This window comes from Theobroma cacao, chromosome 9, assembly GCF_053813885.1.
Source record: "Theobroma cacao isolate CCN51 chromosome 9, ASM5381388v1, whole genome shotgun sequence".
Lineage (NCBI taxonomy): Eukaryota > Viridiplantae > Streptophyta > Magnoliopsida > Malvales > Malvaceae > Theobroma > Theobroma cacao.
Genome location: NC_142647.1, coordinates 12,614,876 through 12,628,175, shown reverse-complemented (window position 1 = coordinate 12,628,175; position 13,300 = coordinate 12,614,876). Strand labels below are relative to the sequence as shown.

The 13,300-nt window shown below is 34.8% G+C and overlaps 1 long non-coding RNA gene and 1 pseudogene across 2 annotated transcripts; one reads left to right on the top strand and one right to left on the bottom strand.

The window, feature by feature from the left end:
• Window positions 1–904: 904 nt before the first annotated feature.
• LOC148760734 (uncharacterized) lies at window positions 905–5,585 on the bottom strand. 2 transcript variants are annotated; one of them, XR_016028266.1, is made up of 4 exons: window positions 4,764–5,585; window positions 4,428–4,666; window positions 2,874–2,943; window positions 905–2,249 (listed from the first exon to the last, which is right to left on the bottom strand). It is a non-coding gene; the product is annotated as an uncharacterized LOC148760734 (long non-coding RNA). The 2 variants fall into 2 exon arrangements; XR_016028265.1 differs by having other exon boundaries at window positions 4,428–5,585.
• Window positions 5,586–5,880: 295 nt separating this feature from the next.
• On the top strand, window positions 5,881–7,119 carry LOC18589243 (subtilisin-like protease SBT1.6 pseudogene; annotated as a pseudogene).
• The last annotated feature ends 6,181 nt before the right edge of the window (window positions 7,120–13,300 follow it).

Below are 13,300 nucleotides of genomic sequence, written 5' to 3'. Positions count from 1 at the left end.
CCTTGCGAGGTTTCGGGTTGACATTTCGGGCAATGAGTGTCTACCGGGACACCGCGACGGTTGTCACGGGCTCGAGGGGAGTACCGGGTCTTGACATTTTTCATAGTGGATTCGAAATTCCTTAGTAAGCTAAGGGAGAAGACATAGGCAAGGAGGCCAAACCTCTATAAAAATATTATATCTTTTCTCTTTATTTTTCACTCCTTGAATTTATGCATTTACATTAAAGAATTTATCAAATTTGTTCTTAACTTGGTTATTCTTTAATTTACTCTTCCAATTATTATTGACACACTTTGATAGAAAAACAAATTTATGAAAATTATTTCTAGCTTGACTTGATTGGAAGCTTGTGAAAATTTAACACTAGTGCATTTTGCCTTAAAAAGTTTGAAAATTTATTTTAAACTTGTTTCGTCAATACTTTGCTTAAATTATTTTTGGCATGTTTTAAAGTGAAAACAAATTTGGGAAACTTATTTTCAAACTTGCCTTTATATAAAGTTTAAATTTGTTTAAAAGAATTGTTAAAAATCCAATTCACCCCCTATTGGATTTTTTATTATTATTATAGAACTAACACTTCTAACATATATGTATGACCAATTGCCACTACCCCCTCTAGAACGGCGTCATTTGCAAGGAATGTCAGGGGTGACAAAGGCAAGGGTATAGCCTCATGGTTTCGAGGTGGACCAATTACCACATCCCGTTTTGTTGTGGGATATGACTAGCGCATGAAACCAAACGGGTATAACCCGTTAGGCCCAAACAAGCCTGTTTACATTCATTCATCATAATTCGGCCCATTAACCATAATCATCATACATGAAGCCTACAATATCAAACTTATGCATGCATCCAAAGGCAACTATACATAGTTATGGAACTTCTAAACATAAGCTATGCAAGTGCATTCATTCATAATAAGCTCAAAGTTAACAACTCATGCATCATGTCGTAGTCATTTCTCAACACCCGCAAGTGTCCATATAAGCTCTTGAGCCATATTTGTACATTCATCCATAACATTCATAAGAATATGCCAAGCATGGGCTACATAATCATAAACATGTTCAATATCCGTAAACATAAACATAAAGTAAAGATCAACTAGTCAGCTGAACATGACTTGACTCTCTTTAGGCATCAAGTGGCTATTAGACACTTACCAAAGAAGGATGAACGAAACATGACTCTATGACTCAAGAGCTGAATGCTATCACTGATTTACGAACAAAAAAATTTGAGAAAAATAACGTGTCAGTCATAAAGACTCTGTGAATGGATACGGGGAAGGGGACAAGCCAAGGGAGAAAGTTTTTAGCACAAATTACATCATTAATGTAAATATGAATTTTAGATAAACATACTTCATTTCAAATTTCTCATAAAATAGAGTTGGCATAAACGAGTCTCATTTTCATAGTGAAAGTGACATTTCATAAACATATAGGTCAATAAATAAGCAAAACATTTGCAGAAAACCTTGTAGGAAAACAAGGAAGTTGTCCTTTACCAGTGGTATATTGGATCCTCCTTAAAGGAGATGATAGTTAACAATATAACCCAACCTATGGTTGGTTTACTCTAATCTTTTCATAAATCATATGAGTTGTTCATTTATTCAAGATTCACGAAGAGAAGTCAATCATAACATTTAGTGCTCAATGTCTAACCCATATGACTCAAGTAATCATTTTCAATTCATATAACTCAGTGATCAATAATCAATCCATGAAACTCAAGTGGCCATTCTTCCTTTATAATCCATAAACTAAACCAATGCATTAGGATTTATCTATTAACCCATCTTGACTATTGTATAGATTAGAGTTTAATCTACCACTCAATCAAACATCACAAACATAAGAAGCATTCACAAAAGGCATCATTATAGCAAAAGCAATATGCAATAATCATGAATGAAAGATACCTACTGAGTTTTGGCTCATGTTTGGGTGTTCCACATTTGGGCTCGTGAGTGGCACATCAGCTTTACTCACATGGAATGTCACCACCATGTAATGGAATTTTGCTTCACCATGTGCGGGGATTGCTCTACTCATATCTTTGTGCGTCGGCACCATGTGTGAAATGTTACCTCATATCGTGTGGAACGTTATGATCATGATACTACGTGCAATTCACCACATGTGGAATGTTACCTCACACTGTGTGGAGCGTTATCATCACCGTACTAGACACAATTCACCATGTGTGGAATGTTATCTCGCACCGTATGAAAGCTTTAGGAAACAATCAAGTACAAAGTATTAACTCATATCTCAATCTATCATTAATGCATAATCAAAGTAGACTTATGCTACACCTTTAATCTCTTATGGGGTATGTGGAAACTACATCATATATTATCCCGATGAATCATGATTCACATATTCTAATTTTCCTCACATAATCGTATCATGAGCTTAAGGGTGGGAATGTTTACCACAACCTAAACATTTGTTTCCCATACTTTTCCATAGCAACAATGTGGGTTCTAGTTTCCATGAACCATATTCTTCCAAAAATACTCAATCATCATACTTATCATCAAGTATAAAGGTGAGAACTTACATCCACTTGTCATCTATATAACCATATACATTTCTCATTTCTAAGTAATAACGGAATCAAAGTTTTTGAAGTAAAACATTTGAAAGGGTTTGTCCCCCCTTATTGAAAACTAATACGTAGTAATGATATTTACATATATATTTAGATTCTAACACCTTTTGAAAACATTTGGATAGAAATTCATTTGATTCAATTTTTGTAAACAGAGTATTCATATATTGCAAGCTAAACAACATAATAAAACATGCGTGGCTTTATTGTATTAAAATACTTAAAACGGTGTACCCATTTACCTTCGAAATGTCAACCTCTATCAACACGCAAGACTTTACTCCAGCGAATTCTTTGAAATTTTGACAGCACCTAAAGCGTTAAATAATTAATACAATCATTGCTCAAACTATAAATCACATAATAACCTTTTTAAACCTTTTTGACACTAACCAAGTTCATCTAAAACTAGTTTTCTAACTTAACATAATAAATGCTTAGAAACCCATAAATCCTTCATCTTTACCTTAGGCGAGCTTTGATGATAAGGAAAATCACAAAATCTTTGAGTTTTAGTGTGCACTAGAAAATCTAGACATAAAAATAATACTTTTAGTGCTGAAAAATTCATAAATCAAGATTTAAAAGTTAAAAGATGTCACATTTGTTTGAGCTCTTGAGAAGAGTTTCTCTTGTGTGGTTTAGTTGGAGATTGAGTGAAGAAGAAGAGGACAATAGGTTGTCCACTTTGCTAGCACAAAGGAGTGGTTAGAAAGCTTTCTCTTAGAAGAAGTCTCCATTGCAGTCGTGTGTGCATCTATTGGAGGTCTAACGCTTGGGTGGCTCGAGTTCTCCACTTCCTTTTGATGTTCACGAGTTGAATCAAAGGAGGAGGAAGCCATCGTGATTCTCACATAACTTGGCGAAGGAATTTTGATCATTTTCCTCTCCCTCAAATTTTTATTTGCTTTAAAAACACCAAGGTGATCCAATGCAGGTGCAGCATAGTATTTATGCTTAATCGTTTAAAATTCCTTCTGCTGCACTTAATTTGATTTTGTCATAACCAACAATAATCTTTTACTTTATTTTTGCAAAGAGATTTATTTGTAAATAATTATTATTAACATAGAAAATAATGAGAAATAAATAATAAAATTTATAAATAAAAAATAAATATTTAAGGTTTCGTAAATTAAAATATAGGACATAGAGAAAATAAATATTTAAAATCTTGTAGATTAAAATATAATATTATAATACTCATAAAAATTAAATAAATAAATCTCAATGCTTTGATGATGAAAGTTTGAGAACATTATAAGTAATAACTTCAAGAAAATATCTAGGAGAGAAATTCCATTTAAATTCTGCCATAAATATTGGAGTACTCGAAAAACATTTCAATACTGAAGAATTTTTCTTTGTTATAAAATGATAAAATAACATAAAATAATAAAATATAAAAAATAATTAGGTACCACGTTAAGCGTTGTGAGCGTGCTAACAATTGCCTCACACCTAACTGTACTTCTAAACCTAGTATGTTTGGTAGACTGGAATTTAGTTATTTAAATGAACTTAAATCAAGTTAAGACCTCATTAAAAAGTATAAATTAACGTGACCAATCACATATAAACAAAAAAAAAATTGATGACGACTCATCTTTCACGTCGAACGGTTAAGTTTATGGACTTACACGTTATGACACCCTACTTATTAATCAGATTACAATTAAGATTCCTCAAAATTAATGGATAGCACACCCGTCGACAACCCTAGCTTTTCCCTCTAGCTTTGACCATTTATTCATGGCTTGTGAGATACTAGTTAAAATGGAAGTATAGGCAAATACCTCGAGGACAGGAGGAGCGGAAGTAAACTTGACTGGGGCGTTTAGTTACTTGTGCAAATTGTGATGGTCCCACAAAACTTAGCCTTCTTCAATCCTTCAGCTTTCTTCGGCAGTCTCCTCTCCCTTTCATTGCGCCCTGCAGGGGCTGCAACCCAGGGCATCACTCTGCTAAACCTGTCAAGCCAACTCCCAGAAAAGACTTCACCTCTTCCACCGCCTCATTAGTCATTGCGCTGCTGCTGCAGCAACCCATGTTCCGTATTACGTGGTCCAGCCAATTCCAAATCAACAAAGACGCACTATGTTCGAAATAAAATAGTAGATAAATAAACGAACCTTCTATGTATAAAACATCATCACAACCCTTATCGTTTTAACAAGTGAAGAAAAAGCCATGTTTCATCTACTTTCTGTGTTCATCTTCTTTCTTTTCATAGACAACTCTAATTCTTCTAACACTTTCATAGCTCTCCTAGATCCTCTCTCGAAACCCTCACCTTTCCTCTCTCAAAAACTTTGGTACTCTTCAATCATTTCTTCTTTACCCGCTTCTTCTTCTTCTTCTTCTATCATTCATGTTTATAGTGCTCCAATCCATGGCTTCTCTGCAACCCTCACACCTGACCAAGTTAAAAGCATCCGGAAACTCCCTGGAGTTCTCTCCGTGTTCCCTGATAAAGTCTTGCACCTCCACACCACACGTTCACCATCATTTCTTGGCCTGGAAACCCCAAATCCTTGGATGCTAAACACTTCAGAATCCAATTCGATTATTGGATTTATCGACACTGGTATTTGGCCCGAACACCCGAGTTTCTCTGACCATAACCTTGGACCAATACCAGTTCACTGGAAAGGCCAATGTGAAAGTGGCTTGAAATTCAATCATACAAATTGTAACCTTAAAATGATAGGTGCCCGTTTCTTCTCCGGTGGATATGATGCTTGGTTTGGCCAATCGGGTAAACCCGTTAAGGAATTTCGGTCACCTAGAGACTCTGATGGGCATGGCACGCATGTCGCATCCATTGCTGCAGGGTCTCCTGTACCAGGATCCGGGTTTTTTGGTTTTGCGGTTGGGTTGGCTCGTGGCATGGCACCGAGAGCAAGAATTGCAGTGTACAAGGTTTGTTGGGCTTCAGGTTGTTTGTTATCCGATGTTTGAAAGGCTTTCGAAAGTGCAATAACGGATGGTGTTGATATTATATCACTTTCACTTGGCTCGTCTCGTTTGCCGTTTTACCTCGATTTATTGTCCATCCTGTCATTTCGGGCATTTTCTCACGGTATTTTCATAGCTGCGTCCGCCGGAAACGAGGGACCCACATTGGCAACTGTGGCTAACGTGCCACCGTGGATCACCACCGTCGGTGCCGGAACGGTGGACCGTGATTTCCCAGCAACCATACATCTCAAGAACAAGGTATCAGTTCTCGGTACATCCATCACCTTGATGCATGATGATATATTGACCCGAAAATATTACCCGCTCCACTTTGCTGCTAAATTCAATTCCTCGTCTGGATTCAATTTCTCTCGCCAGTTAATCAAGGGTAAAATTGTGTTTTGCCGGACAGAAGGACACGTAGCAAGATTGTCACTTGGGGCTGTGCTTAAAAGAGCTAGGGCAATAGCCATGATACTTTCTCACGGAAATATTGATCCCAATGGAATAGTGTCGGAGCCCCATGTAATCCAAACGATTAGCATTGGGGCTTTAGAAGGCAAGGTAATTGAGGACTATATTTTATACGATGAAAACCCAATGGCTAAAATATCATCACAAGGAACAATTTCAATGCATGCAAAGCCAGCTCCAATTGTTGCCTCTTTTTCATCAAGAGGTCCTAATTCTCTTGTACCTGGAATTCTAAAACCTGATATTCTAGCTCCAGGTGTGAATATTTTGGGAGCGTGGACGGATGCGATTGGGCCATCTGGCAAGGCATTGGATTTTCGACGGTCACGCTTTAACATTATGTCTGGGACTTCGATGGCCTGTCCACACGTTTCAGGTGCCGCGGCGTTAATCAAATCAACCCACCCGGATTGGGGTCCAAATGAGATAAAATCAGCCTTAATGACTACATCAACTATCCATAAACATTATAATTACAATAGAAATAAGCCATTTTCTCCAATTTCGGATGAGTCTACAGGCAATGCTGCTACCCCATTTGACATTGGATCAGGGCATATGCTACCTATTAAAGCAATGGACCCCGGTTTAGTTTTTGGTTTGGAACACCAAGATTATGTTAATTTCTTATGTGAATTGAACTACACAAAGAAACAATTACAAATTGTTACAGGAAAAAAATCCCATTGCTCAAATGATAGTACATGGCAGTTGAATTATCCAACTGTAACAGTGGAGGCAGAAAAGGTTTGGCATGGGGCAGTAGTAGTAGCTCGGAAGATGACGAATGCAAATAAAGGGTCCAGCGAGTACAAGGCTAAGGTTGTCGGTCCGAAAGGGTATTATAAGGTGGATGTGAAGCCGAAGAGGCTGAAATTTTCTGGAATATCAGATCAGAGCTTGAGTTTTAGAATAGTTTTAGAGAAAGAAAGTAATATGCACGAGATGAAGAATTTGTGGTTTGGGGCTTTAATTTGGAGTGAGAAACGGGGGAAGCATAAGGTAAAGTGTCCTATAATGATATTTTCTGCCAAAGAGTACTCAGGTGGATGAAGAAATTAAAGTAGTCTGCTAAGTAGATGGACTTGTAATTATGTGCTGCAATCATTGGACCACAGCTTTAGTGCTCCAGGTAGGGCTATCCCGTCTTCGTTAAGGTTCTAGAGGATGTAATGAGTTTGTATTTAATTGCCTCTGCAGTTTTCTGCATGTCTCTTTTGTTGGTACAACTTGAAATTAGCTTCGCTTGTATATATTTTTTATTGTAAAGCTGATCATAAATAATCATGGTCCCTTTTAAGGTTTTATTTGAATTTTCACGGGATCCGTATTCAAGAACATAAAAAAAAAAAACCCAAATGCCTCTACTTCCAATAATGTGATTTTGCCATCAGATGAAAGCATATTCAATTCCCTAGTGGCAGGGGCTTTCATCCACATTCGAGAAAAACTCCTTTAGCAATAGCAGCTTGCATTTTATTGTAAATAATATGAGCGGAGCTAATAGATAAAAAAGTGGTTTTAAATAGTGATGGGTTTGATTATGGATGGCATGCTCAAAATACGCAACGGAAAGAAAATTAAAAATTTTATAACTAAACAACAAAATATGTCTCCACCCATGAATAACCTTGGTGATATTTAACACATAAAAGTAAAAAATAAATTATTGTTTAGAAAGTTACCTTGCCATGTAATTTCGTAATCACCATGGCACTTTCTGAAGCAATCCAGTGAACACCACAAGGAACAAAAACCCTAACCAATAAAGTGTTTGGCCTCCAATGGTAGTACACACAGATTGCACTTGAACCTTCAATAAAGGAAGGAGTTTTTAACTATACTTTGTGCTAGCAAAGAGGACAACAATTATCCTTTTCTTCTTTTTCACAATCTTGGCCGAACCTTTCACGAAAATTACTTCATAAGTAATTTTCTCTTTCATACAAAGGGAGTGGTGGCAAAGAAAGAAAACGTTTCTCTTTTTCTGACAAAAACTACGTTTTCTTCAATTGTAAAAAACTCTCATATGAAAAATAGTTAAAAGGTGACTTATATAGTTAGGTTAAAATAACTTCAATTTTACAATTAAGCCCTCAATATTATAATACATTATAATATTGGACCCATTACTTAATTAAATCCTTAAAAATTAAAATCAAAATTAATTTTCTTTTATATTTTGCAATCAAGGCCTTATAATTATAACTATTTATAATTATACCTAAAACTTAATTAAACTCTTTTAATTAAGTTTATAGAAGTTAATTACCTAGCATGTAATTTAAGTCTAACTTAAATCGTCACTCTCCCAATTTAATTCAAATGCAATCATTGTGTGTGACTCATTAGGTTCCCAACATGTGTGGTAATAGAATTGATTAATGATTTAATTGATTAATATAAATTTCAATCAATTAATTTATAATCAATTCCATAGACCAAGATTGGCATCTAGCAATGCATCATGGCCACCCAATTGTTGGGAGAGTCAAAGGGTTCTTGGACAACCTTTCAGTGTACAGTCTATTAGTGTAATTCATTCCCTCATCATATATCTCAGAGATAATAAGAGCTTGGTACAGTGTCTACTCTTATTGACCTCCATATTTGTTCCTACAATTATAGCATTAGCTTTATAGAGAGTTATGAAGCTTTTTTCATAATCTCCATGTCGCCTTGGCCAAGGACTTCAATAAGCTAATGTTAACCAAGAATTGATAGGATATGTAGTTTAAAACACTTGAGGTGATGATTCCTATATTGACCACTCATTTGCATTCACATGCTTCATACTATACCCAAAAGCATCCTGTTTTGGCATCCTTGGTTAGGCACCCGTAGAGATAAAATCAAAGCATAGCACTCCACACATAAGACAACCTAGTGTCTCAAGTCTATGGAGTATTTACACAACTGACACATGAGAAGTGTTGCATAGACACTAGAGTGTATTACCAAATGCACTTTTCATGACGGGTCATGTTCAGTGAACTTGTTCTCCTAGGCAAGCACCTATATTCTAGTTCCAAGTATCTCTATACTTCAATCTATGAGATCGATTGCTTACTTCCAAAGTAAGAAACATAGAATATATCAGTCCCTAAGCATAATTGATGTCTAGTCTCAATTATACATTGACCAGGAACATTTCAAGATTATGCTTTGATGCATAGGAATCTCATAACTGCAACCCATTACAGTTTCCTTGCGAGGTATATTAATCTTATGGACTTCATCCAATTAGACTTATAACTCATTATAATTAATGTCTTATTGATGAAGGAAAACCTCTAATCATTCAACATAAATGATACTGTTGCATGATTGGAATCAAGCCTCAACCAATCCCAATTGGCTGCAGGGCTCATCCCAACAAATAGTTCATGTCATTTTCGATCGAAAAAGAAAAGTTCATATCATTAAAATTAATTGTAAGTTATTGTAAACTCTAGATTCTCAACGAGTGTAGGGTTTATGATTGTTTTTATCTTGAACACATCATAAATGGTTGAGACTCCAGTGTTCTGAAATTGAAGAGAAAAAAGCTGAGATTAAAAAATGAATAGAAAGTAAAAAGTAAATACTACAAAATAAATACCAATGCAAAAAGAAAATAATTAAAAGTAATTAGTGGAAACATCAACCAAACAAACTCTAATTCTATTTTATAAGTGTTTTCCTTTTACTCTTGCTTAATGAAGTAATTTATTTTGTGAATAATGACCAAAAATATATATAATTTTGCATCCAAACATATTCTACTCAAAGGTAATTGTATATATCTCTTACTCGAAGAGTTTGATTTGAGTTTCTCCTGTCTAAATTTAATAAAATGAAAATATTCTTAGTTAATCTTATATTTTTCCTACTAGACAAGGAAAAAAGGTAAATTTTTGCCAAACTCTTTTCCTCCCATCCCAATTCTTTTTTTCTTGTCTAAAACATTATCAAGCTTGTTAATAATAAAACTGATGAATTTTATATTAATTAATTTATATTAATCCAAGGTTCTTCATAGTTGAATTTTAGAAAATAAAGTGTACTTGATTTTTGATACATTCTTTGACAACCAAAGCAATATTGACCAAATTAATTGTTGGAATTCAATGCATTAGAATCTTCCTCCTCTTTTTTCTAATAACTCTCCAATAAATGAGATTCTCAATAAGAGAAGAGACCTAATTTACCTTTATATAGTGAATCCTTAATCTCATTTATCATAGAATTTAGAATTTCTTACACAAGCATATACTCTTATGTCCACATTTAATATTGGAGCCTAGTTTACTTTACTAGATTATATAATGGACCATAATTTTATCGTTTTATATAAACCAAATAAGCTTAGCTTGTTTTTTTATGAAAAGAAAAAAAATTAAACGTTTTCTAATAACTTTCCAAATGAATGAGATTCTTAATGTTTTATGTAGATATGAGAAGAGACATAGTCTACCTTTATTTAGTTAATCCCTAGTCCAAACCATCATAGGATTTAGAGTTTTTACACAGGCCTATACTGTTATGCTACATATTTAATATTTGAGTCTAGTTTACTTTGCTAGATTATATTATGGACCATAATATTGTCATTTTATCAAAACCAAATAAGCTTAGCTCATATATATATATATATATATATAAGCAAAATAAATTAAATAATTTAAGTCTACACTTTATTATTTGAGAAAATCTAATAATCTCCCACTTGGATGACATTATTTATATTCAAATTTTGGAAACACATTTTCTTAAAAATGACTCACAAGCTAAGACAACTTAAAATTTATGAGCTCAATTTATAATTAGTCTCGAGACTTAATCCAAAAATTCTTTCTGTCCAATAAAATTTGTGATATATTTGAAAATAGCAGTAACTACATCTATTAAGAGTCAACACCAACTATAATCACATATACCAATGAATCTTAATGACATGAAGCTAATGTGATAGTTTAGCATTAAATAACCACACTTCCTTAATGATTTATTTCATGTATTGTAATCGTTTGTTAGTTCTCTACTTTATGCAACCCAAGTTTCCAAGAGAACCACTTTATGGTTTGTTCAAGAAACCTGTAGGTTTGTCTTAAATATCTTGATATATACTTTGTGTCAAAGACATACCTTGAAGACTATCAATTTTATACCCTAACCTATGCTTAAAACTAATACATATCTTAAGTCTTCACATAAATGTATATATACGTAAACTTTTGATAACCGAATATTAGAAAATAATCATTACTTATAATAAATCTAAATACATCATCAAGGATGTAGTTCCAAACAAATTATGCATCAAGCATAAAACAATGTCAAATCCTCCCATTAACCAAGTGCATCAAAAGGCTCTTAAACACCCATGTCATAAACATGTTTCTTCAAAGTGATAAACAATGTCAAATCCTACCGTTAACCAAGTGCATCAAAAGGCTCTTAAACACCCATGTCATAAACATGTTTCTTCAAAGTGATAAGACATTAGTCTATTGGTAAAAAGATTAGCTATAATTTCATTAGTCCTAATATGCTTGTCGAAATGCCACTACTTTTCATAAATTGTTTAATAGTCAAATATTTTCTGTCACGACTCAAATTCCGGGCCATGACTGGCGCATGGGCCCAATGGACATAATCCACTAAGTCCAAGCAAGCTTATTAATCTGACATTTTTATCATTCCATCATAAACTGCTAAGTCACATTTCATAACTTAGAATCAAAATAATACTACACATTGCCATCTCATACTGGCATACCAAACAAGTGTATATACATTGTCTACAATATGTATCTTAACAATTTACATTAGGTTCGTCTATACACAACAAAATAATACTCGATTTCCAACGGAGAGACTCGGACGAATGTCCAGCTACTAAATGCCGAGACACCTACCAAAAGATGGTTACAAGTCTACGAGGACACCTCGTCCTAGTTACCGGCTACCTCTCGATTTGAAAACATGAAGTTTAAAAGCAGTGAGTATAAACCCAGTGACTGAACAAGGAAGGGAACAAGCATACCATAAGGAATAATTTAAAATCATGATGCACTTGTTTTAAAACAATGCAACTTAATTTCATTCATATTAAAAACCCCTCATTAAACCCTTATATGATTAATCACTTGGTAATGAGGAACTCATACATAACCAATAATTTGAAAAATGAAGGCTTCAGTGATACACCAACAAGTCAAATGTGACGACGAGTCTTCGCTGCAGCGGGAAGGCATTCTTGTTGCAGCGAGAATGAATTTTCACTGCAGCGACATTGGGATTTAAGTTATTAGCCGAACGAGGGTTTCTCAACCGATTGAGGGTTTCTCTCAAAATTTCTTCATTTCAAACTTAGTTAGATAATCCCCAAACATGTTAGAAGTCCATGCTCCACTAGGGTATAAATGAAATGGAAAAATATGGCAAAACCCCACGAGATAGCAAAATGGACAGAAGGTTTCTTGCTGCAGCAAAATTTAGTTGATGAAACAGAGAGTTTCTCGCTGCAGTGAGATTCCTTTTTGCTGCAGCAAGAAGCTACAGTGACTATCTCGCTGTAGCCAGAACTAGTTCTGGTGAAGGCTCGCAAACCCAGAGAGTTTCTCGCTACAGCGAGATACAGGACACCAATGAAAATTTTCCCTTTCTCCCAAAGAAAACCACCCTGCTGAAATTTTCAAAACCAATAAGAAATACATAACAACTTCCCAAAGTTTAACATACCAAATTTCACATACATTTCAACCATATACATAACTCATAAATTTCTTATAACACACATGTTTACGTATGTATACATATACATATACCCATCACCATCATGCACACCATCCCATCATTCCCAGCTCATGCGCACTCCCTACTCGCACATGGCTAGGTCATCACCGGGTTATGCGCACTCTCTACTCACATATAACAGGGTCATCATCGGCTTTTGCGCATTCCCTACTCGTACATAGTCGAGTCAATATCATTACACAACAATGTATTCACATATATATATCAACAAAATGTGGTAGTGCATGAATCAATAATAGTCACATGTCACAACATGGAGACAATCTATCAAAAGCTTGTTCCCAAGGCACTTGTTTTTATGAAAAGCTTGATAATTCATTCAAATGTTTGGCAAATACATTATATCCCCAAAACAAGTTTTAAATGCAGTTCACTCACCGGCATTTTGTTGAGCCTTTAACCGACTCTAATTTCTCTAATTGTCCAAACGGAA